Below are 26,068 nucleotides of genomic sequence, written 5' to 3'. Positions count from 1 at the left end.
TGTGAGTGGTTCTCTTTCTCTCTGTCTCTCGTTGTCCACATGGTTTTCTTTAAAATAAAACTCAGCTTATGCCACTTCTCACTGTTTCTAAAGATATCAGCCCACAAGACCAACCAGGCCTTTGGTGCAGCCCAGCTGGCCCTGGACCAGGAGGAGTATGGGTGGCTTGAGGAATTCCTTTCACTCCGGTCCAACTTGGTAGGGGGACGAGTTGCAAACTATTTCTTCTTTACCTCAAAGGCCAGCTCCTGCAAAAACTTGAACAAGTATTTTCAGGATGCGTGGGCGAGCATGGGGTTACCAGGCACACCCACATTTACTGATGTGAGGACTGCCATCGCCACCCATGTAAGCATTCCTGTACTTGTCCCGGCTTTATGAGTTTCTGGTGTGTTTTTTTCTAACTCTTTGCCTATGCTGTTCTCTCTCCAAAAAGGCAAAGAACACTCACTGCCCGGAAGATAGGCACAAAGTGGCACAGTTCATCACCACCACAGCTGACAGGTTTTATGCCCTCAACCTTAATGCAAAGCAGGCAGCAGAACACCGTCGCCTCTTTGATACAGCTGTTGTGGGTGAGGAAGCTGATAGTCCAAGGCAGCAAGGTGCCAAGAGAAGAAAGACGACAAAACCCCACAAGATGCCAGCTGAGGAAAAGTCCTCATCCACCAGCCCAACGCTCTCCGACAGCCCTCCCGATGCCGAAGAAGGCCAGAAGTCTGGGAAATCTGCTTCAGTAAGTACAATTTCCCATGGATTGGTTTAACTGTTTGTGACAAGTAGACATGTTCACTAACACTTTGCCTTTCTTATTATTTCTATAAGGAAATAAGCACATTAATGAAGATGGTCCTCAGACGCAGACTGATGGTGAAGAACTCCCCACTTAAATCACCACAGGAAATAGCGTCTAAAAAGCTGGTGCAGCAAGTAAAAAAAGAGACTGGAGAAATTAAAAAAAAAATCCCCGTAAATAATTTATGTAGCTATTTAAATTGTTTGTTTTGATATTTTTTATGATAATTGTTCTACTCCTTTTATTTCTACGATAAAAAAGTAAGGTTATCTTTTTATTTGTTTTGATAGCCTGTTCCATTTTTCTTTTTTCTTTTTTTTGTAAATAGTTATAGTTAAGGTTAATATCAGTTTGCTCTGAATCTTTCTGAACATGTTTATTTATTTATTTTATTTTTCTTATATAATGCATTTATATAAATGCGACCACCCTCGAGTTCCTGGGTGGTCCGGTTCCTGAGTTATAACGGTTCAAATCCCACATTTTGGGGGCCGTAACTCGGACGCCCGGGGTCATAGGAACATGGGGCTGGTGTCGTCGGATAGAGCTCCCAAAGGTCTAATTTTGACCAGAGTTTGGTGTTGTTTCCCTTCTTTCCGAGTGAGTTATGGCCGGTCAAATTTTGGGACTTTTTGCATTTGCGGGTCCATATCTCTGGCCCCCGGGGGTCTATCGACTTGGGGGAGGTGGCTTCAGAGAGGGCCCTTCGAGGGCTATCAAGTCACCAAGTTTCAAGTCGCTAGGTCTCCTTCCATTTGACTATCAAAAATGTGGGGGGCCATAACTCCGCCCCCGGGGTGTTATGGATGGGGGGGGGCAGCGGTGTTCGGTAGGCCTTCTGGAGTTCTTACTCTGACCCGAGTTTGGTGCAGTTTGGCCCCGTTTTGGCGGAGTTACAGCTTGGCAAAGTCTGTGACATTTTGGTTACCAAATAACCAAAATCCAACATTTTTTCTATGCATATTTCTACTGTATAATGGGATAAAACTTACAAAAACGGATTCCTCTGAGTGCCCTGAGTACAGTACAAGTGTTTTCTCTAGGCCTCATAAAAAAATTTTCTTCCGACTTCCACCCTCTCGAGCTGCCTTTTCTAGACAGGGAGGGTGCACCCTGGCCGGCATGGATGAGTAGGTATGAGGGGGGTGGATGGTACTATTTTTTGCTAATATCTCCACGAAGCGGTGGACCCCGAGGCTAAAATTCGGGGGATCCCTAGAGGATCGAGGGGCCTACCGTATGCGACCACCCTCGAGTTCCTGGGTGTTCCGGTTCCTGAGTTATAACGGTTCAAATTCCACATTTTGTGGGGCCATAACTCGGACCCCCGGGGTCATAGGAACATGGGGCTGGTGTAGTCGGATAGAGCTCCCAAAGGTCTAATTTTGACCTGAGTTTGGTGTTTTTTCCTCTCTTTTTGGGTGAGTTATTGCCGGTCAAATTTTGGGACTTTTTGCATTTGCGGGCCCGTATCTCTGGCCCCCGGGGGTCTATCGACTTGGGGGAGGTGGCTTCAGAGAGGGCCCTTTGAGGGCTATCAAGTCACCGAGTTTCAAGTTGCTAGGTCTCTTCCTTCCATTTGACTATTAAAAATGTGTGGGGCAATAACTTCGCCCCCCGGGGTGTTATGGATGGGGGGGCAGCGGTGTTCGGTAGGCCTTCTGGAGGTCTTACTCTGACCCGAGATTGGTGCAGTTTGGCAAATAGTGGGTTCGTGGGACCCAGGGTGGGGGTCCGCAAGTGGTCCGCAGATGATCCGCAGTCATTGTGTGAACATAATGGTCAAATGGACAAATAGTGGGTTCGTGGGACCCAGGGTGGGGGTCCGCAAGTGGTCCGCAGATGATCCGCAGTCATTGTGTGAATATAATGGTCAAATGGACAAATACGGGGTTCGTGGGACCCAGGGTGGGGGTCCGCAAGGGGTCTGCAGATGATCCGCAGTCATTGTGTGAATATAATGGTCAAATGGACAAATAATGGGTTCGTGGGACCCGGTTGGGGGTCCGACGGGGGTCCGCATCGGTTCCGTGGTCATTCTGTAACTTTAAAGGTCAAATGGACAAATATAGGTTTCGTGGGCAAAAAAATCGTACACCCCCCATTCGGGTAAATGCCACTGTTTTAAACCTGAGGTGTACTGCTCCGTGCACCACCCTATGGAGAAGTGCTGAATGGCATGTAGGGGCCTCAAATTTGGGTGGGCTTCCGCGGGGCCCCTCGGGGGTCCAGATCCTCCTGCGCCGGTCAGGGGTCTCCCGTGGGCCAGCGCGGTCCGGCAGACATCGACGCCGCGTCCGTCAAAAATTTTTTGGGGTCAGCGCGCAGGTCCCCTTAACCCACGTACACGAGCCCTCAAACTTATACCTGAATGGACGCTCCAAAAAAAAAAGGACTTTCTGGAGAAGTCAAGACGTGACATCCCTAGGAGCTTGCCATTCACCTCTTTAAAACAAAAGCGCACGCTGTGGTGCCTCCGCACGCCGGCACGGGCAGCCGACATGATGGAGGCACCAACAGCCCAGAAACTTAAAACAACAATAAATACAATAATAAATAACCAAATAAATAATTAAAAGACCTTACCTTAAAACGTGTTGGAGCCCGAAGCAGCAGAGTTCAATGTACCTCTCGAAGTTGTGTGACTCAAGATATAAAAAGATCTCGAGTCAGGAAACCTCCAAGAGGCGATCGCAGTCTAAACCGTCTGACAAGATACGTGATCTTAGCCAAAAGGCCGAGAAGCGATGCCGCTAAGACGCAGCGGGCAGGAAGCCGGACACGGCGATGCCCATCTCGGCTTTGGTAAGTCTGGGGGACCTAAAAACGCTGGGGGATGGTAGTACCCTTATGTAATGGGAATCCTTGGCTCGAGCCGAACCAGACGCAGGTCTCAGATTGGCTCGTCGCTCTGAGAGAATTTTCGGGTATTTGGGATTTTGTCGAAAACCTTCTTTTGCAACCTAGCGCCAGGTATTTGGCCCAGTCCCACCCAAAGCAGCACAGAAAGCTTCTCTGGAGTCTGCCTGTCAATAATCATCCCAAAAAAGTGGAAATTTCCATTCACCTTGGCGAGGGGACCTCAAAACGTGCTAACGTGGCGTGTCCGAGATGGCTCGAATGGCTATAACTCCAGGAAGAAATGAGATCCCTTCACCCAAATCGGCACACCTGTGCAGGGGCTCAGTCAGAAGCAAGGTGAAAAAGGGCGCTGCGACAGGCCACTCGGTGGCGCTGTAAGCGACAACAAAATTAATACCAATTGAAAAAGGCAACCAAACAACATGGAGACAGCTACAGCTAGGCTGCAGTCAGTCCAATCGACTTTCAAAGTAAGGTCTGTGCTATATTCGAACTGAACCACCCACCAGGGTCCGATTTTTCAAGAGCGTAACTGACTTTGTTTCACAGGCGCACAACACATACCTCGCATGTGACAGAACTCCCCTGTCCCCTGAAACGCAAAAAAAAACGCAAAATGCAAAAAAAACCTCTTCTGCTTTGTTTCACCAACAATTTCAGGGGAGAGTGCGAACGCAGTCCCCCACTACCATAAATTATGCAGTCGAGATTCCCGCATTTGGGGAATTCGCAGGGGTCAGCATGGCCGGAGTGCAATGGGCAAGCCTCGCCCTGGGTGAACCGCCTTCTTGATCATGGTGTCTCCCCTGCCAGGTAAGTATGAAGGCCCAGGCGGTCAGCCAGAGGTATGATTTGCGTCTCTACCGTCCACACCAACGGTTAGCCCCCCTCCAGGAAAGGAAGGATGGGTGCCTTCCGTTACTGGCCTGGAAACTGCCAAGCTCATGGGCCGGGGCTTCCCAACGCCGGTTTTAGATGACTCTCTTTAACCAAACACACCTGATTCGGTGCATCACCTCGTCTGTGAAAGACCTCAGGTGGGTGCATCGTTCATGGAAGAGTCCAAGACCCCAGGAGGGCGCATCAGGAAAAAAGTTCGCAATACACCACAGCATGGCAGATCTCATTCCTTGTTGCAAATACAGTTGCTATATAATGAAAAGTGAGATACGCACCACATGTGGTGCATATGTGTGCCAAAATTCAACGCTCATTTTCATGCAAATTCTACAGTATTATCGGATAAAACTTACAAAAATGGATTCCTCTGAGTGCCCTGAGTACAGTACAACTGTTTTCTCTAGGCCTCATAAAAAAATTTTCTTCCGACTTCCACCCCCCTCGAGCTGCCTTCTCTAGCCGGGAAGTGTGCACCCTGGCCGGCATGGATGAGTAGGTACGAGGGGGGTGGATGGTACTATTTTTTTGCTAATATCTCCGCGAAGCGGTGGAACCCGGGGCTCAAATTCGGAGGATCCCTAGAGGGTCGAGGGGCCTACCGTATGCGACCACCCTCGAGTTCCTGGGTGGTCCAGTTCCTGAGTTATAATGGTTCAAATTCCACATTTTGGGGGGCCGTAACTCGGACCCCCGGGGTCATAGGGACATGGGGCTAGTGTCGTCGGATAGAGCTCTCAAAGGTCTAATTTTGACCAGATTTTGGTGTTGTTTCTCCTCTTTTCGAGTGAGTTATGGCCGGTCAAATTTTGGGACTTTTTGCATTTGCGGGTCCATATCTCTGGCTCCCGGGGGTCTATCGACTTGGGGGAGGTGGCTTCAGACAGGGCCCTTTGAGGGCTATCAAGTCACCGAGTTTCAAGTTGCTAGGTCTCTTCCTTCCATTTGACTATCAAAAATGTGGGGGGCCATAAATTCGCCCCCCGGGGTGTTATGGATGGGGGGACAGCGGTGTTCGGTAGGCCTTCTGGAGGTCTTACTCCGTCCCGAGTTTTGTGCAGTTTGGCCCCGTTTTGGCCATTTTGACCCCCGGGGTCATAGGGACATGGGGCTAGTGTCGTCGGATAGACGGCCCCCTGGTCTGACTTTTTTCTATGCATATTTCTACAGTATAATGGGATAAAACTTACAAAAATGGATTCCCTGAGTGCCCTGAGTACAGTACAAGTGTTTTCTCTAGGCCTCATAAAAAAAATTTTCTTCCGACTTCCACCCCCCTTAAGCTGCCTTCTCTAGCCGGGGAGGGTGCACCCTGGCCGGCATGGATGAGTAGGTGTGAGGGGAAAATGAATGGGAAATAGACTGGTAAGGGACCAAGGTAATTTACAGTTTATTAGACTAAAAGTGGAATGAGAAATAGACTGGTAAGTGACCAAGAAAATAGTTCCATTTGTAGTTTCTTAGACTAGAGGTGGTATGAAAAATAGACTGGTAACTGAATCAAGGAAATAGTCATATTTGTAGTTTATCAGACTAGAAAATGAATGAGAAATAGACTGGTAGGTGACCAAGGAAATAGTACTATTTGTAGTTTATCAGACTAGAAGTTGAATGAGAAATAGACTGGTAAGTGATCCAAGGGAATAGTCCCATTTGTAGTTTATTAGACTAGAAAAAGAATGAAAAATAGACTGGTGAGTGAATCAAAGGAATAGTCAAATTTGTAGTTTATTAAACTAGAAGTGTAATGAGAAATAGACTGCAAATTGTGCTCTCTAATGTATTAGACTCAAAGTTGTATTAACAGACTACAAATGGGACCTAAAAAGTTATATAAGTAACCAATGCTTGGGCAGTGTCCCTTGCATTCATCCTTTTGCTATTCATCCTTTAGTGTTTTAACAAAAGTAGATATGGCTTTGGACGACTGTCCCTTGTGCTTTCGTGGCTATAATCAGCTAAGCGCAAGCTTCTCCTATCCATTGCTTCTGGGAGAGCTTCTCACGGCGGTACCGGCAGCTGAGGAAGCGGTCAAATCCCACCCCCTCTAGGCAGGTTGCACGGGCAACACATAGTCTGCTATCGGCCCTCAACAGCCCTGGGGAAGAGGAGTGCTCAGAGTCGCAGGTTGACAGACTAGATGAAGAGCCAGCCACCAGGCCTGAGGCAGAGCCAGCCACAGGACCCGAGGAGGAGGTCGCCGGGCCTTCAAAGAAGGCCCACTCCTCCGATGCACCATACCCCTTTCCGGACCACGTGCCAGCCCTAAGTGAGTATGACACTTGTCACTTTGATAACACCATACAATAACTTTCATTAATAAATCTCCTATTTGTAGATTATTAGACTAGAAGTTACCTGAGAAATAGACTGGTAAGTGAACCAAGGAAATAATCTCATTTGTTGTTCATTAGACTAGAAGTTGAATTAGAAATAGACTGGTAAGTGAACCAAGGAAATAGCCCCATTTATAGTTTGTTAGACTACAAGAGAAATGAGAAATAGACTGATAAGTGACCAAGGAAATAGTACCATTTGTAGTTTATTAGACTAGAAAATTATAGTAATATAATTATACATATACACACACATATTATGTATGTATATATATATAAATATATATATATATATATATATATATATATATATATATATATATATATATATATATATATATATATATAAATTATAATTTAATTTAATTTAATTTAATTTAATTTAATTTAATTTAATTTAATAATAATAATAATAATAATAATAATAATGTTTGTTAGTGTTTACCTCTATGTTATCGACCTGACTCACCTGGTCCTTCTCTTGTGCTTTCTTTTTGCAGATCAGCTCATTGAGGAGTCCAGGGCCAACTGGGAGGGCATCAACCCCACTCCGAAATTAATAAATAATGTGTCCTCAAAGATTTTTAGAATAAAATTTTTTATTTCATACATGTCAGCTGGCCAGACCAATCTGGCCAGCTTGATGTTTTTGGACAACAGGGCAAAGGTCCGGTCCTGGCTGTCTTTTTTAAAGAAATGCAACATTGCAGAGCCAACTGTGCACCATTACCTAAAAAATGTGGCACAGTTCCTCAAATATCTTAATGAGACCCCGCCGCCCACATGCCGGCTCTCCCGTGTGGCTTTCATTGGGATTAGGAGGGAAATCCAGAACTTGACCCGCCCAGTAAAGCGCAGCGTGGCAGTCCACGAGCTGGCTGTAAAACAAGCCAAGGAGGCCCGCCTGATCCCTAAAGCCACACTGCGAGCTTGCCGGGACTCTGCCAAAAAAATTATTTCTGAGATTCTGGGTAAGTTTTTGAATCCTTTCTCCTCTCATTATTTGGCGATCAATGTGATCCTTTATGCTTCTCTTTTTTTCTGTGAAGATCGTCTGAAGACTAGTCCTGAGAAAAAGGACCAATGGTCTTTTTATGGACACCTCACCACTTACTGGGCCAGCATTTATGGTCACCGTGGAGGGGTGTTGCAAAATGTAACAATTAAAGAGGTGGAAGATGCCCGTGCGACAGCTACAGAAGGCCACTTTGTCATTAATGTGAGTGGTTCTCTTTCTCTCTGTCTCTCGTTGTCCACATGGTTTTCTTTAAAATAAAACTCAGCTTATGCCACTTCTCACTGTTTCTAAAGATATCAGCCCACAAGACCAACCAGGCCTTTGGTGCAGCCGAGCTGGCCCTGGACCAGGAGGAGTATGGGTGGTTTGAGGAATTCCTTTCACTCCGGTCCAACTTGGTAGGGGGACGAGTTGCAAACTACTTCTTCTTTACCTCAAAGGCCAGCTCCTGCAAAAACTTGAACAAGTATTTTCAGGATGCGTGGGCGAGCATGGGGTTACCAGGCACACCCACATTTACTGATGTGAGGACTGCCATCGCCACCCATGTAAGCATTCCTGTACTTGTCCCGGCTTTATGAGTTTCTGGTGTGTTTTTTTCTAACTCTTTGCCTATGCTGTTCTCTCTCCAAAAAGGCAAAGAACACTCACTGCCCGGAAGATAGGCACAAAGTGGCACAGTTCATGTGCCACGACACCACCACAGCTGACAGGTTTTATGCCCTCAACCTTAATGCAAAGCAGGCAGCAGAACACCGTCGCCTCTTTGATACAGCTGTGGTGGGTGAGGAAGCTGATAGTCCAAGGCAGCAAGGTGCCAAGAGAAGAAAGACGACAAAACCCCACAAGATGCCAGCTGAGGAAAAGTCCTCATCCACCAGCCCAACGCTCTCCGACAGCCCTCCCGATGCCGAAGAAGGCCAGAAGTCTGGGAAATCTGCTTCAGTAAGTACAATTTCCCATGGATTGGTTTAACTGTTTGTGACAAGTAGACATGTTCACTAACACTCTGCCTTTCTTATTATTTCTATAAGGAAAGAAGCACATTAATGAAGATGGTCCTCAGACGCAGACTGATGGTGAAGAACTCCCCACTTAAATCACCACAGGAAATAGCGTCTAAAAAGCTGGTGCAGCAAGTAAAAAAAGAGACTGGAGAAATTTAAAAAAAAATCCCGTAAATAATTTATGTAGCTATTTAAATTGTTTGTTTTGATGTTTTTTATGATAATTGTTCTACTCCTTTTATTTCTACGATAAAAAAGTAAGGTTATCTTTTTATTTGTTTTGATAGCCTGTTCCATTTTTCTTTTTTCTTTTTTTTGTAAATAGTTATAGTTAAGGTTAATATCAGTTTGCTCTGAATCTTTCTGAACATGTTTATTTATTTATTTTATTTTTCTTATATAATGCATGTTTCCTATTATACTTTTTATATATTGTGTTTTTTTGTACAGAACTTTGAGGCATTTTTGATTTTGACTTTACAATGTCTGCAAAACAAAAAGTTCAATAAATATTTGAAATTGAATTAAGGTGTCATTACTTTACACACACACACTCACACACACTCACACACACACACACACACACACACACACACACAAATATATATTACATGTAATAAAAATAATTTAAACATTTATATATTGTGTGTGTAAATAAAAAGGTATATGTAATGAATACATAATAAATATATAGTATTTCTATACATAAAATGTTTAATAAAAACATATTTTACTATATTTTGAATAACTTGAAATTAGGATGTTTTCACATAAATACACTTCTATTTCAAATGTATTCAGGCCGATCATCATAACCAGTTAAACTGATTATTAGACTAGAAGTTGAATGAGAAATAGACTGAAATAGTGAAATGTATTGTTTATTAGACTAGAAAAGGAATGAGAAATAGACTGGTAAGTGACCAAGGAAATAGTACTTTTTGTAGTTTATTAGACTAAAAGTTTTGAATAAGAAATAGACTGGCAAGGGATCAAGGAAATAGTGCCATATGTAGTTTATTAGACTATAAAATTAATGAGAAATAGACTGGCAAGTGATCCATGAAATAGTGCCATATGTTTTCACATTAATACACTTCTATTTCAAATTTATTCAGGCCGATCATCATCACCAGTTAAACTGATTATTAAACTAGAAGTTGAATGAGAAATAGACTGAAATAGTGAAATGTATTGTTTATTAGACTAGAAAAGGAATGAGAAATAGACTGGTAAGTGACCAAGGAAACAGTACTTTTTGTAGTTTATTAGACTAAAAGTTTTGAATAAGAAATAGACTGGCAAGTGATCAAGGAAATAGTGCCATATGTAGTTTATTAGAATATGAAATGAATGAGAAATAGACTGGCAAGTGATCCATGAAATAGTGCCATATGTTTTCACATTAATACACTTCTATTTCAAATGTATTCAGGCCGATCATCATAACCAGGTAAACTGATTATTAGACTAGAAGTTGAATGAGAAATAGACTGAAATAGTGAAATGTATTGTTTATTAGACTAGAAAAGGAATGAGAAATAGTCTGGTAAGTGACCAAGGACATAGTACTTTTTGTAGCTTATTAGACTAAAAGTTTGAATAAGAAATACACTGGCAAGTGATCAAGGAAATAGTGCCATATGTAGTTTATTAGACTAGAAAATTAATGAGAAATAGACTGGCAAGTGATCCATGAAATAGTGCCATAGGTAGTTCATTAGACTATGAGTGGAATGAGAAATTGACTGGTCAGTGACCAAGGAAATAGTCCCATTTCAAGTTGTTTGGACTAAAAGTGGAATGAGAAATACACTGCAAAGTGTGCACTCTTGTTTTATAAAACGTATTTTACAATACATTATGGATAAATTGGAATTAGGAAGATTTCAAATAAAGTAACTGTTAAGTGACAAATGAAATAGCCCCATGTGTAGTTCATTAGACTAGAAGTGATTTGAGAAATAGACTGACAATAAAAAAATATTGCTATTTAATATACTGCAAGACTTGCAACATTTGTGGTGCAAATTAACCAAAATCCGACAGTTTTTTCTATGCATATTTCTACAGTATTATGGGATAAAACTTACAAAAATGGATTCCTCTGAGTGCCCTGAGTACAGTACAACTGTTTTCTCTAGGCCTCATAAAAAAAATTTTCTTCCGACTTCCACCCCCCTCGAGCTGCCTTCTCTAGCCGGGGAGGGTGCACCCTGGCCGGCATGGATGAGTAGGTGCGAGGGGGGTGGATGGTACTATTTTCTTGCTAATATCTCCGCGAAGCGGTGGACCCCGGGGCTGAAATTACCTACCGTATGCGACCACCCTCGAGTTCCTGGGTGGTCCGGTTCCTGAGTTATAACGGTTCAAATCCCACATTTTGGGGGGCCGTAACTCGGACGCCCGGGGTCATAGGAACATGGGGCTGGTGTCGTCGGATAGAGCTCCCAAAGGTCTAATTTTGACCAGAGTTTGGTGTTGTTTCCCTTCTTTCCGAGTGAGTTATGGCCGGTCAAATTTTGGGACTTTTTGCATTTGCGGGTCCATATCTCTGGCCCCCGGGGGTCTATCGACTTGGGGGAGGTGGCTTCAGAGAGGGCCCTTCGAGGGCTATCAAGTCACCAAGTTTCAAGTCGCTAGAACTCTTCCTTCCATTTGACTATCAAAAATGTGGGGAGCCATAACTCCGCCCCCGGGGTGTTATGGATGGCGGGGCAGCGGTGTTCGGTAGGCCTTCTGGAGTTCTTACTCTGACCCGAGTTTGGTGCAGTTTGGCCCCGTTTTGGCGGAGTTACAGCTTGGCAAAGTCTGTGACATTTTGGTTAACATTCACCACAATTTTGGATATGTCCGCAAATGTTCCGGATGTGATCCGTGGTCATTCCGTGAATATAATGGTCAAATGGACAAATAGTGGGTTCGTGGGACCCAGGGTGGGGGTCCGCAAGTGGTCCGCAGATGATCCGCAGTCATTGTGTGAACATAATGGTCAAATGGACAAATAGTGGGTTCGTGGGACCCAGGGTGGGGGTCCGCAAGTGGTCCGCAGATGATCCGCAGTCATTGTGTGAATATAATGGTCAAATGGACATATACGGGGTTCGTGGGACCCAGGGTGGGGGTCCGCAAGGGGTCTGCAGATGATCCGCAGTCATTGTGTGAATATAATGGTCAAATGGACAAATAATGGGTTCGTGGGACCCGGGTTGGGGGTCCGACGGGGGTCCGCATCGGTTCCGTGGTCATTCTGTAACTTTAAAGGTCAAATGGACAAATATAGGTTTCGTGGGCAAAAAAATCGTACACCCCCCATTCGGGTAAATGCCACTGTTTTAAACCTGAGGTGTACTGCTCCGTGCGCCACCCTGTGGAGAAGTGCTGAATGGCATGTAGGGGCCTCAAATCTGGGTGGGCTTCCGCGGGGCCCCTCGGGGGTCCAGATCCTCCTGCGCCGGTCAGGGGTCTCCCGTGGGCCGGCGCGGTCCAGCAGACATCGACGCCGCGTCCGTCAAAAATTTTTTGGGGTCAGCGCGCAGGTCCCCTTAACCCACGTACACGAGCCCTCAAACTTATACCTGAATGGACGCTCCAAAAAAAAAGGACTTTCTGGAGAAGTCAAGACTTGACATCCCTAGGAGCTTGCCATTCACCTCTTTAAAACAAAAGCGCACGCTGTGGTGCCTCCGCACGCCGGCACGGGCAGCCGACATGATGGAGGCACCAACAGCCTAGAAACTTAAAACAACAATAAATACAATAATAAATAACCAAATAAATAATTAAAAGACCTTACCTTAAAACGTGTTGGAGCCCGAAGCAGCAGAGTTCAATGTACCTCTCGAAGTTGTGTGACTCAAGATATAAAAAGATCTCGAGTCAGGAAACCTCCAAGAGGCGATCGCAGTCTAAACCGTCTGACAAGGTACGTGATCTTAGCCAAAAGGCCGAGAAGCGATGCCGCTAAGACGCAGCGGGCAGGAAGCCGGACACGGCGATGCCCATCTCGGCTTTGGTAAGTCTGGGGGACCTAAAAATGCTGGGGGATGGTAGTACCCTCCCCTGTCTGCAACGTCACCGGGACTCGTCACGCTCGGCCTGACGCTGGCACTGCAGCGACGGAAAGTACGGCATCGCTCGTAACTCCCAAACGGTTCGTCGCAGAGCCACGTGCCTTATGTAATGGGAATCCTTGGCTCGAGCCGAACCAGACGCAGGTCTCAGATTGGCTCGTCGCTCTGACAAAATTTTTGGGTATTTGGGATTTTGTCGAAAACCTTCTTTTGCAACCTAGCACCAGGTATTTGGCCCAGTCCCACCCAAAGCAGCACAGAAAGCTTCTCTGGAGTCTGCCTGTCAATAATCATCCCAAAAAAGTGGAAATTTCCATTCACCTTGGCGAGGGGACCTCAAAACGTGCTAACGTGGCGTGTCCGAGATGGCTATAACTCCAGGAAGGAATGAGATCCCTTCACCCAAATCGGCACACCTGTGCAGGGGCTCAGTCAGAAGCAAGGTGAAAAAGGGCGCTGCGACAGGCCACTCGGTGGCGCTGTAAGCGACAACAAAATTAATACCAATTGAAAAAGGACAACCAAACAACATGGAGACAGCTACAGCTAGGCTGCAGTCAGTCCAATGGACTTTCAAAGTAAGGTCTGTGCTATATTCGAACTGAACCACCCACCAGGGTCCGATTTTTCAAGAGCGTAAAAATCGGTGAAAGCGTTGTTTCACAGGCACACAACACATACCTCGCATGTGACAGAACTCCCCATTCTGAAACGCAAAAAAAAAAAAAAACCTCTTCTGCTTTGTTTCACCAAGAATTTCAGGGGAGAGCGCGAACGCAGTCCCCCACTACCATAAATTATGCAGTCGAGATTCCCGCATTTGGGGAATTCGCAGAGGTCAGCATGGCCGGAGTGCAATGGGCAAGCCTCGCCCTGGGTGAACCGCCTTCTTGATCATGGTGTCTCCCCTGCCAGGTAAGTATGAAGGCCCAGGCGGTCAGCCAGAGGTATGATTTGCGTCTCTACCGTCCACACCAACGGTTAGCCCCCCTCCAGGAAAGGAAGGACGGGTGCCTTCCGTTACTGGCCTGGAAACTGCCAAGCTCATGGGCCGGTGCTTCCCAACGCCGGTTTTAGATGACTCTCTTTAACCAAACACACCTGATTCGATGCATCACCTCGTCTGTGAAAGACCTCAGGTGGGTGCATCGTTCATGGAAGAGTCCAAGACCCCAGGAGGGCGCATCAGGAAAAAAGTTCGCAATACACCACAGCATGGCAGATCTCATTCCTTGTTCTGCTATTCGACACAATAAACGGCAATCCCCAAAAAGGGAAAGCACACCGTTCCTGGAGACACTGCAATACCAGGCCGATGCTTGGAGTGGACGGAGCAAGCCCCGGCTCCAGCTCCGTGATCTAAAAATCCATTTAATATGTAGTCCCCGGATGGGGGACGTATCAGATATTAAACTGATAAGAACAGATTTTTTTATTTTTTTATTAAATCCATACACTCATACAAATTTACAAATTAATCACTTGCAACAAAGGCATACATATTTTCTGAACATACATGTCCCAAGCCTACAGAACTAAAAAATCATTCCGAACTCAAAAATCATTTCATAAAGTGAAGATACAACACATTACAATCAGAACCTCATAACCAGTACTAAATTTTTAACACCCAAGACTTTATCCCACCCCTACCCGAGGGAGCCCCCCCCATACAGCCCTCATCCCCTCCTCCCCATGAACGACCTTATACCCATTTACCTCTTTCACCAAACTAGCCAAAAGTGTTGAAAATAACTTTTGAGGTTCTAAACCAGGCAACTGCTTCCTCAGGCACCTTAGTCGCCAGTCCCATAAGATACGCTTCCCTTCTGAGATAGTAACCCATACTACTCTTCTCTGATTGTTCTCTATATTTCCCAACCCTACTCCATACAACACTAAGTCCCGGGTAATCAATGGTCCTCCCCACTCTCTCCACCAGCCAGTGACTGCTTTCCATAAAGCCACTGCTCCTGGACATGACCACAAGGCGTGCTCAATTGTCTCTTCTTCCCCGCAACCCACTGGGCACAAAGGAGATCTGCCCTGACCATGCCTATATAAACGCTCCCGTACTGGAAGCCTCCCTAATGCTGCCAACCAGTTCACATCCTTACACCTCCCTACCAAATAATCTGGTTGCAAGGACAACCAGTTCACTTCAATTGGAGGCCCTGCCTCTCTAGCTTCCTTAACAGAGCTCTCCTTCAACCTATCATACAGCTTCCTATGATTTAACAACAGTGACTCTTCCAAGCACCAAGGATTCCCTTTAATGATGTCTGCCGCCACTTTATAATGTTCAGGCCTATCCAGTGACCAAGGTACCCTATTACTCCACCCTGTTAAATGCCTCAAAGGCCAGCCCAACCAAAAGTGAGCCAACACATGTGCTTTATGCTCTAGAGCCTGTACCACTAGGCGAGCTGCAAAAGCAATAAACAAAGCCGTAACCTTCCAAGGGAGGCATGGCACCCCTCTGCCTCCCTCACCCAGAGGACGAAACATCTGCGCTCTTGATACTAACTCAGTCCTCCCTCTCCAAATAAAAGAAAAAATCAACTTCTCCATTCTCCTCCCCTGCCAAAAAGGTAGGGGAAAAACATAAGCCAGATAGTTAATACTGGGCAATACATCTGCCTTCACTACCTGTACTCTACCCCATAGTGACAGATCCCTAACACTCCACCGGCTTACTTTAGACTGTAAAGATTCCAACAGCCCCTCCCAATTTTGTTGTGCACTATTCACCTTGAAAAAGCGAACACCCAAAATTTTAATGCCATCCTGACACAAGGTATACCCTCCTGGAACCACAGTCCTCTTACTCCACCGTCCTACAAACATCACTGATGATTTACTGACGTTTATCTTGGCACCTGTGGCTTCTGAAAAACTATGCAAAATATCTCCTGTCACTACAAAATCTTTTTCAGTGGTCAAAAAGACTGTCATATCATCTGCGTAAGCTAACACTTTTGGCCTTAACCCTCCTCCACCTGGCATTACTACACCAGTCAAAGCTGCTTTTAATCGTAGTCGACTAATCAGAGGCTCTAAAGACAGTATATAACACAAGGGTGACAAAGGACACCCTTGCCTCACACCACCCAACTGTTTCACTGGTTCAGAATAGAACCCGTTTATCCTAATCTGACTGAAAGCCTCACTATACAAAAGCTGGACCCAGGCTATGAACCCTGGGCCAAACCCAAGCTTCTCCAACACTGACCACAAAAAAGAATGGCTAACCCTATCAAAGGCCTTTTCCTGGTCAAGGCTCAGGATTGCCAAAGGAAGCTGACGTTGCTCAGCCCAACTGATTAAGTCCCGGACCAAAACTAAATTGAGGCTGCCTGATCTTCCTGGGACCCCACAAGTTTGATCTGGATGAACCACCAAATCTAACACCCCCTTAAGCCGTATGGTTAAGACTTTTGCCAGAATCTTATAATCAGTAGTAAGTAAAGTTATTGGCCGCCAATTTGCCAAATCCTCCTTACTATTTTTCTTATGCAGGAGGGTCACCAACCCCCTCCTCATAGACAAAGGCAATTTCCCCACTTCCAGACTTTCCTGATAAACTTTAATCAGTTCAGTGCCTACTAAAGGCAAAAAGGCTTGATAAAATTCAGCCGGTAGACCATCACCACCTGGAGACGTGCCTCTCTTCAAGGACTTAATTGCTACCTCTACTTCCTTCAAGGTGACCTCCTTCTCTAACCTGCCTGCCTCCACTTTATCCAAGGTCCTGTCCAGATCCTCTAAAAACCCCTCCGCTGTTGACTCTCTTACTTCTCTATTCGCAAACAGCTCCTTATAAAAGGCAACTGAAGCCTTCAGCATTCCTTCAACTGAGTAGACCTTACCCTTCTCTGTATTTAAACATTCCATACTGCTACGCTTCTGCCTGCTCTTCACAGTAGAAAAGAAAAACTTTGTAGGCCTTTCATCTAGCACACGCTGACATACACCTGACTGCACAACAAACTTCTGTGCTTCTCCTCTATAATGTTCATTCAAAGAATCCTGCAAGAGTTTGGCTTTCTTCCACCCTTGACCAGTGCTCAATAGACCTTGAGAGCATAAAACTTGCAATTCTTTAGTCCATTGACGCACTTGATTCCTCTTAGCCTGCCCCAAAGCTAAACCCCATGCCCTGCAAAAAAAACCTAATCCTCTCCTTCACCCCTTCCCACCAGTCAGAATGTGACTGGTAGAATCCTTTTAAATTACACCACCCAGCAAATAATACCCGGAAAACCTTACAAAAGGTTTGGTCCTGGAGGTATGTTACATTCATCCTCCACTTCAGATCCCCCACGGCTCCATCCACTTGTTCCTTCATACCAGTACACTCCTGACTTGATGCACTCATACTTCTCTGATCACTCGCACCTGTCGCTTGTTGAAGATGCCTCTCCCTTTCTGCTGGTAGACTGCTAAGAATGGCATCCAGGTCCGCCTGCAGATCATCACCTTCCTTCAATATGCTCGCATATGATTTGTTTCTTGATGGACAGGTACGTAAAGATGATTGGCCTTGCCGCAAAGGCTACAAAGGTTTGGTGCGGGGCAGGCCGAAGCAACGTGGTCTGCCTTCCCACAAAACCGACAGCGCTGTCCTTCACAGTCTGTTTTAACGTGTCCTTCTCCACCACATCTCCTGCAATACACGGGCTGCCCAGGGTAGTAGAGAAAGCCCCTGTTAGGCCCAATGGAAATGGACCCTGGTAGGTGAACCAGGCTTCCAGGGACCGCTGAATCCACCCGGAGCTTCACAAAAAAACGCCTCTTTCCAGTCCAAATCCCAAACCGATCCCTCACACGCTCACCTCCTTTCACAACCTCACAGTGCCTCTCAAGGAAAGTCATTACCTCCACATCCTCAACAAAAGGATTATACAGATGGACTGTGAGAGGTAAGTAATCCTGTGCAAACAAAGGGTGCAAACTCAATCCTTCCAACAACTTGTGCTTTTTCTTCCCCCAAGACTCAAAAAAACTCACACAGTCCGTTAGATTGAAGAAGGTCAGATCCATAAATCCTAGTGCTGTGAAATCCTGAAGACAGAACACTGAAGAAGCTGCTACATTGAAGACTCCTTTCAAGACGTCCACGACCACAAATTCCCTCCTGAAGTTTTCCTTTACAAACCGGACAGCATTCTGAAGCACTTGAATCCGTACAGTATTCTTCAACCACACCATCATGGTCGGCAAAGTACCATCTCCGCTCGACATAGCAATCGTCGCTGCACTTGATCTTAGCCAAAAGGCCGAGGAGCGATGCCGCTAAGACGCAGCGGGGAGGAAGCCGGACACGGCGATGCCCATCTCGGCTTTGGTAAGTCTGGGGGACCTAAAAACGCTGGGGGATGGTAGTACCCTCCCCTGTGTGCAACGTCACCGGGCCTCGTCACTCTCGGCCTGACGCTGGCACTGCAGCGACGGAAAGTACGGCATCGCTCGTAACTCCCAAACGGTTCGTCACAGAGCCACGTGCCTTATGTCATGGGAATCCTTGGCTCGAGCCGAACCAGACGCAGGTCTCAGATTGGCTCGTCGCTCTGACAGAATTTTCGTGTATTTGGGATTTTGTCAAAAACCTTCTTTTGCAACCTAGCGCCAGGTATTTGGCCCAGTCCCACCCAAAGCAGCACAGAAAGCTTCTCTGGAGTCTGTCTGTCAATAATCATCCCAAAAAAGTGGAAATTTCCATTCACCTTGGCGAGGGGACCTCAAAACGTGCTAAGGTGGCTTGTCCGAGATGGCTCGAATGGCTATAACTCCAGGAAGGAATGAGATCCCTTCACCCAAATCGGCACACCTGTGCAGGGGCTCAGTCAGAGGCCAGGTGAAAAAGGGCGCTGCGACAGGCCACTCGGTGGCGCTGTAAGCGACAACAAAATTAATTCCAATTGAAAAAGGACAATCAAACAACATGGAGACAGCTACAGCTAGGCTGCAGTCAGTCCAATCGACTTTCAAAGTAAGGTCTGTGCTATATTCGAACTGAACCACCCACCAAGGTCCGATTTTTCAAGAGCGTGACTGACTTTGTTTCACAGGCGCACAACACATACCTCGCATGTGATAGAACTCCCCATTCTGAAATGCAAAAAAAAAAAAAACCTGGAAAAAACCTCTTCTGCTTTGTTTCACCAACAATTTCAGGGGAGAGCGCGAACGCAGTCCCCCACTACCATAAATTATGCAGTCGAGATTCCCGCATTTGGGGAATTCGCAGGGGTCAGCATGGCCGGAGTGCAATGGCCAAGCCTCGCCCTGGGTGAACCGCCTTCTTGATCATGGTGTATCCCTTGCCAGGTAAGTATGAAGGCCCAGGCGATCAGCCAGAGGTATGATTTGCGTCTCTACCGTCCACACCAATGGTTAGCCCCCCTCCAGGAAAGGAAGGACGGGTGCCTTCCGTTACTGGCCTGGAAACTGCCAAGCTCATGGGCCGGTGCTTCCCAACGCCGGTTTTAGATGACTCTCTTTAACCAAACACACCTGATTCGATGCATCACCTCGTCTGTGAAAGACCTCAGGTGGGTGCATCGTTCGTGGAAGAGTCCAAGACCCCAGGAGGGCGCATCAGGAAAAAAGTTCGCAATACACCACAGCATGGCAGATCTCATTCCTTGTTCTGCTATTCGACACAATAAACGGCAATCCCAAAAAAGGGAAAGCACACCGTTCCTGGAGACACTGCAATACCAGGCCGATGCTTGGAGTGGACGGAGCAAGCCCCGGCTCCAGCTCCATGATCTAAAAATCCATTTAATATGTAGTCCCCGGATGGGGGACGTATCAGATATTAAACTGATAAGAACAGATTTTTTTTCTTTCGAAAAAGTTTTATTGTCAACAGTTACATTTTTTCCATTTGCATTTTTACTTTCACACACATTTTTCTTTTCAAGCACACATTAAAACAAGCCATATAATATATAATAAATACACATGGTAAAATGAAAGAAACAATCATTGTTAAAAAACATTTGATTAAAACCACAGTGTTTTGCTTGTTTTTAAAAGTCCATATTTGAGGTGTGTTTAAAAGGTGCGATCGGTTTCAAAAGTAAAATACAAATTTAAAAAAGCAAACAAGCCTCATATGCATGTTAATAAAACCAATTTCATTGATAAAACACCATAAAAACCAATTTATTGGATAAAAACCAATAAAAAAAACCATCTGTTGTGCAAGACCGGGGGTGAGTCCTCATCAAGTCGGTCTTCACCCCACTCTCCAGAACAGGGACATGAGATGCTACTTTACGGGCTCAGCGGAGATCCCCTCTCCTCCGGCCCGCTGGCCCGCTGTTCCCGTAGCCAGAATGGTTAGGGTGCATCTACGGGCAGCCAGGGTCAGTGCCTGCCGGGACCCTCTCTGTGCGACCCCGGCCCCCCCGTCCGAATATCGTCGTCCGGTACCCCTGCAGCCTTGATGTTACCTTTAGCTCGCATGCATGGAGGGTTACCGTAACGCGCTTCCCCACCAGCAGGTTTCTGGTGGCCCAGATGGCATCCTTGATGACGTTGAGGGTGAGCCAGAGCGAGGTAAATTTCTGTGCCGTCAAGTCCTTCAAACTTGTTTGGCCTCACTTAGTGTGAGGCCCGGAACTGGACTGACCGGTTTATGGTCCTGCACAACAGAAATGAGAGACTAGTGTTTAGTTAAATGGTGACATCTTCACTCTCTAAAAGGTATTTCTTTAAAAACTTTTTTTATAAAACTGTAGTCTTTAGGCAAGTTAAAAGACACTGGGGTTTTCAAATCTACTGGTAAAATTTTCAAAGTTCTTAGGTAAGACCCCATCCAAAATCGCGCCATTGCAGCCGTCTTGTTTTCTTTGGATGGGGTCATGGCATAACTGATGTGCAAGGCGGTGAAGCGGCTGCCTAAAAACAGGTGGGGGTCTGGGAGGCCTTTTCCAACGTTCTCTGGCCTTTTCTTGACTGTCTCCCTCTTCAGGCACTCCCACTTGGACCCCCACAGGAAGTAAAACACCGCCCTCTCCAGTTTCACCAGGAACCACCGAGGGGGGCTAAAAACAGAACAGACAAGTAAAATCAGAGGTAAAATCACATATTTAAAAATAAAAATTTTACCTTCAATCGTCAACTGTCTTAGTCCCCAAAACCCTAGTCTTTTCCTAACTTTCCCTAGCAAGTCAGTCCAGTTTTCCCGTCCTCCACCCTCTTTATCAAATTTAACACCTAAAATTTTAAAGTCCTCCTGTGTCCACGTCCCCCCACGGCCCGAAGAGCTGGGCCTCAGACTTGTTTCTATTGAGTTTGGCGCCCGAGGCCCGACCGTACCAGTCAGTCAAGTCCAGTGCTCTTCGTATAGATAAAATGTCCGTGGTTAAAAGAGTAACATCGTCCATGTATAAGGCACAAGTCGCTGTCAGTCCACCCGTCCCAGGAACGTCCAGTCCTTTGACCCATTTATCCTTTCTCAAGATCTGTGCCAGTGGCTCGATACAAGCCACATACAGGAGAGGAGATAAAGGACATCCCTGATGGACACCACTGTGTATGTTCACAGTTTTGGAAAGATGCCCGTTTACAAGGAATTTGCTGACTAGTCCCTTGTACAGCAGTCCCACCCAGGCTACAAACCTCTTTGTTGGAAAACCCATTTTTTGCAGTACCTGAAAAAGGTACTGGTGCGAGACTCGGTCAAATGCTTTTTCAAAGTCTAAATTTAGGACTACTAGCCGAATATTTCTGTCTCTCGCATAACAGATGGCGTCTCTGATCAGTACTAGGCTGTCTGTTATCTTTCTTCCGGGCACAGAACAAGCTTGATCCGGGTGAATCACGTCCTCTAAAGCCGTTGACATGCGTGTTGCTAAAATTTTGCTAAAAAGTTTATAATCAAAATTTAAAAGTGTTATGGGTCTCCAGTTTTTTAAGTCAGTCCGGTCACCTTTTTTGTGAAGTAAAGAAACTATCCCTATTCTAAAACTGTCTGGAAGTATGTCGAGGGTATCAAACTCTTTAAAAACTGTCAAAAGCTCTTGTCCTAAAATGTCCCAAAATGTTAGATAAAACTCTAGGGGAAGTCCATCCACTCCTGGGGACTTCCCCTTCTTAAAACCTCCAAGTGCTTTTTGGATTTCTAAGATGTTAAAATCTTGGGTTAAAATCTCATTTTGACAGTCAACCCTTTCCTCAATAAAATTTAAAACTTCTTTTGCAGTGTCAAAGTGTACCTTTTTAAAACTATATAATGCCCCATAAAATTTTTCCACATCCTCTAAAATCTCTTTTATTGTGTTAACCTCCCTATCCCCTGTTTTAACCCTGGTTAACCCCCCACCCCTTGTTATTATTTTCTTAAAAAAATATCTGGTACACTTTTCGCCTTTTTCTATTTCTCTCTCTTTACTTCTTAAAAGGACCCCTTTACTTTTTATATTGGCTAAAACTGACATTTCTTTTTTTACTTCCTGAATTTCGTCGATAAAATCAAAACCATTATTTAAAAGATTAAAATACCTTTGTAGTCTTTTCTGCAACCCCAACATGCGTTTCTTTTCCCTACTCTTCTTTTCTTTCCCTATCTTTCTAAAAAACTGTCTTGTCCGGTCCTTTACAATCTCCCACCACTGTGCACGTGTATCGTAAAAGTCTTGGAGGGTCTGCCATTGGCTGAACTGTTGTGGGAAGTCGTGGCCTAATGGTTAGAGAGTCGGACTCCCAATCGAAAGGTTGTGAGTTCGAGTCCCGGGCTGGCAGGAATTGTGGGTGGGGGGAGTGCATGTACAGTTCTCTCTCCACCCTCAATACCACGACTTAGGTGCCCTTGAGCAAGGCATCGAACCCCCAACTGCTCCCCGGGCGCCGCAGCATAAATGGCTGCCCACTGCTCCGGGTGTGTGCTCACAGTGTGTGTGTGTGTGTGTTCACTGCTCTGTGTGTGTGCATTTCGGATGGGTTAAATGCAGAGCACAAATTCTGAGTATGGGTCACCATACTTGGCTGAATGTCACTTCACTTCACTTCACTTCACTTCACTATATTCTAAAACTATATCCTTGTCTTCCAACAGGGAACAGTTCAGCTTCCACAGCCCTCCCCCTACCGTCACACCCATGGGCAGTGAAAGGGTGCAAGACAGCATTATGTGATCAGAGAAAAAGAGGGGGGTTAATGTAGCATCGGTCGGCGGGCAGTCCCTTGTAAAAACGTAGTCGATTCGAGAGGCTTTGGTACTATCACCACTGAACCAGGTGAAGCCCTCCTCTCTTTGATGCAAAATTTTAAAACAGTCGACTAAATTAAAATCTCTGACTAAACCCTGCAATAACACCGACGTTTTGTCCACTCTAAAATCCTCCCCTACCCTTTTCCTGTCTGTTTTGGATAAAACACAATTAAAATCCCCTGCTACCATTAGGGGGGCCCTACCTAGCATGTGGGGTTGCAAGTCTTCTAAAAGCTCATATCTTTCATTCTTTTCCGTAAAACCATATACATTAAGAACATTAAAATCCCTGTCTAAAAAGGTCAGATTTACTAAAAGTGCCCGGCCTTGCCTCACCACAGTGCTGCCCTTCACCAAGATGTTAGGATTATTAATTAAAACCGCAACTCCGTCATTTTTGTTAAAATTTGATCCGCTCCATATGGAGGCTCCTGCGGACCATAGCTCCTCCATTTTCTTGTACCTAGTTAAAAAGGGCAGAGAACACTCTTGTAATAAAAACAAATCTGACTTAAAAGATTTTAAAAGGGACAAAATACTCTGTGCTCTAATGGTGGACCTCACACTTCTTACATTGATAGTAGAGATGGTGAGGGCCATGAGCAGTAGGGTTAAAAAGGTATAAGACATTTAAAACAGAAGACAGTAAAAAGACTACAAAGATACGATTAAAATCATGTTATATCTTGTTGCATTTGCCTTTCCTTTTCCTCAGACGAGCTGGGATCAGGAGGGCAAATGCCTGTCGCTTCAGAGGCCACAGAGGAAACCTCTTGTGGCTCTTTTGGCGACGATGCTGTTAGCTTAATGTGCAAAAAGGATACCTCATTAGGGGACTCTAGGGGCCACATGCGCTCCAGATCTACCGAATCGATACTATCAAGCTTATATGCTGCCCTAGATTTTTTCTCCTCCGTTACAATCAGAGGAGACCCCGCAGGTCTTTTTTGCACCTGAGCGTTAGGGAGTGAACACTCTGTCTCACTCCCGGTAGATTCCTGCACCCCATCCGAAACTGTAACTAGTGAGGAATTGTTTTTTTCCTCACTTTCCTCTCCTTCCATGACCATTTCCTGTTCCGTTGCCTCCGCCCCTGTGGCCGTCCCACTTCCTCCTTCCTGCCCAATCCCTGAGGCCGGCTGGGAATTTGAAATTCCCGCCAAAACCTCAGGGACCGCCTCCTCTTTCCTTTGTTCATTCGTTTGTTGCCCATGTGGGGTGGCCATTTTGAGCTTGTTGGCAAAACTTTTAGGGCAGTCTCTGTAGAGGTGGTTTGTTTCTCCACAAAGATTGCACCGTCTGAAATTGGTACAATAATCAAACTGTGACCAATTTCTCTACACTTCCCACATACTAATTCTTGGCATGCTTCAGCGAGATGACCAAACCTGCAACCCTTCCTGCAGAGTTTGGTATGTAGCCTCTGTTCTCTCCGAGCACAATCATGGAAGGCAGATGTTTCAGGCCCTGGTAGCCCCCAGCGTCTTCCCATTGTTTAATGGGAATTCGCCAGGAGCATGTCCAAATCCCATCTTCATCTAACACTTTGACAGGCTGGCCTCGAACAGTGCAAAATCTACCCAACCAAACATAAATATCATCTCCAGTCACTGTTTCATTGAACATCCTTACAATCACAGTTTTAAGTGTGTTATCAGAAAGTTTCTCGACAGTGAACATGGAGAACTGGGCTTTAACTGAATCAAACCTTTGCCAAAAGTCATTAAGCAGGGAAGCGGTTTTAAAACTGACATCAAATCCTTTGTTCAAGGGCAGAGTCATCAAACAATTCAGGTCGTCAGATCTAAAAGCTAAGGTCTTTTGGATCAGCTTGCTGGAAAAGTCCATACGGGACATTCCAAGGAGCTTCCCCTCAACCTGCCTGAATAAAAAACGCACGCTGTGGTGCCTCCGCACGCCGGCAGGGGCAGCCGACATGGTGGAGGCACCAACAGCCTAAAAACTTAAAACAACAATAAATACAATAATAAATAACCAAATAAATAATTAAAAGACCTTACCTTAAAACTTGTTTTAGCCCGAAGCAGCAGAGTTCAATGTACCTCTCGAAGTTGTGTGACTCAAGATATAAAAAGATCTCTAGTCAGGAAACCTCCTAGAGGCGATCGCAGTCTCAACTGTCCGACAAGATATGTGATCTTAGCCAAAAGGCCGAGAAGCGATGCCGCTAAGACGCAGCGGGGAGGAAGCCGGACACGGCGATGCCCATCTCGGCTTTGGTAAGTCTGGGGGACCTAAAAACGCTGGGGGATGGTAGTACCCCTGTCTGCAACGTCACCGGGCCTCGTCACGCTCGGCCTGACGCTGGCACTGCAGCGACGGAAAGTACGGCATCGCTCGTAATTCCCAAACGGTTCGTCGCAGAGCCACGTGCCTTATGTCATGGGAATCCTTGGCTCGAGCCGAACCAGACGCAGGTCTCAGATTGGCTCGTCGCTCTGACGGATATTTCGGGTATTTGGGATTTTGTCGAAAACCTTCTTTTGCAACCTAGCGCCAGGTATTTGGCCCAGTCCCACCCAAAGCAGCACAGAAAGCTTCTTTGGAGTCTGCCTGTCAATAATCATCCCAAAAAGGTGGACATTTCCATTCACCTTGGCGAGGGGACCTCAAAACGTGCTAAGGTGGCGTGTCCGAGATGGCTCGAATGGCTATAACTCCAGGAAGGAATGAGATCCCTTCACCCAAATCGGCACACCTGTGCAGGGGCTCAGTCAGAGGCCAGGTGAAAAAGGGCGCTGCGACAGGCCACTCGGTGGCGCTGTAAGTGACAACAAAATTAATACCAATTGAAAAAGGACAACCAAACAACATGGAGACAGCTACAGCTAGG

At 45.8% G+C, this 26,068-nt stretch overlaps 3 non-coding genes and 2 pseudogenes across 3 annotated transcripts; all 5 read right to left on the bottom strand.

Annotated features, from left to right (window-relative positions):
- Positions 1-4,315: 4,315 nt before the first annotated feature.
- Positions 4,316-4,479, bottom strand: LOC132134604 (U1 spliceosomal RNA). The gene has a single exon (XR_009429660.1). It is a non-coding gene; the product is annotated as a U1 spliceosomal RNA (small nuclear RNA).
- Positions 4,480-13,748: 9,269 nt separating this feature from the next.
- On the bottom strand, positions 13,749-13,912 carry LOC132134775 (U1 spliceosomal RNA). The gene has a single exon (XR_009429766.1). It is a non-coding gene; the product is annotated as a U1 spliceosomal RNA (small nuclear RNA).
- Positions 13,913-14,263: 351 nt separating this feature from the next.
- Positions 14,264-14,442, bottom strand: LOC132134708 (U2 spliceosomal RNA; annotated as a pseudogene).
- Positions 14,443-19,163: 4,721 nt separating this feature from the next.
- LOC132134617 (U1 spliceosomal RNA) lies at positions 19,164-19,327 on the bottom strand. The gene has a single exon (XR_009429672.1). It is a non-coding gene; the product is annotated as a U1 spliceosomal RNA (small nuclear RNA).
- A 351-nt stretch (positions 19,328-19,678) lies between these two features.
- On the bottom strand, positions 19,679-19,855 carry LOC132134686 (U2 spliceosomal RNA; annotated as a pseudogene).
- Between the last annotated feature and the right edge of the window lie 6,213 nt (positions 19,856-26,068).

This window comes from Carassius carassius, unplaced genomic scaffold (assembly GCF_963082965.1).
Source record: "Carassius carassius unplaced genomic scaffold, fCarCar2.1 SCAFFOLD_61, whole genome shotgun sequence".
Classification (NCBI taxonomy): Eukaryota; Metazoa; Chordata; class Actinopteri; order Cypriniformes; family Cyprinidae; genus Carassius; species Carassius carassius.
The sequence above is the reverse complement of the archived record's forward strand: the minus strand, read 5'-3'. Positions and strand labels throughout refer to the sequence as shown.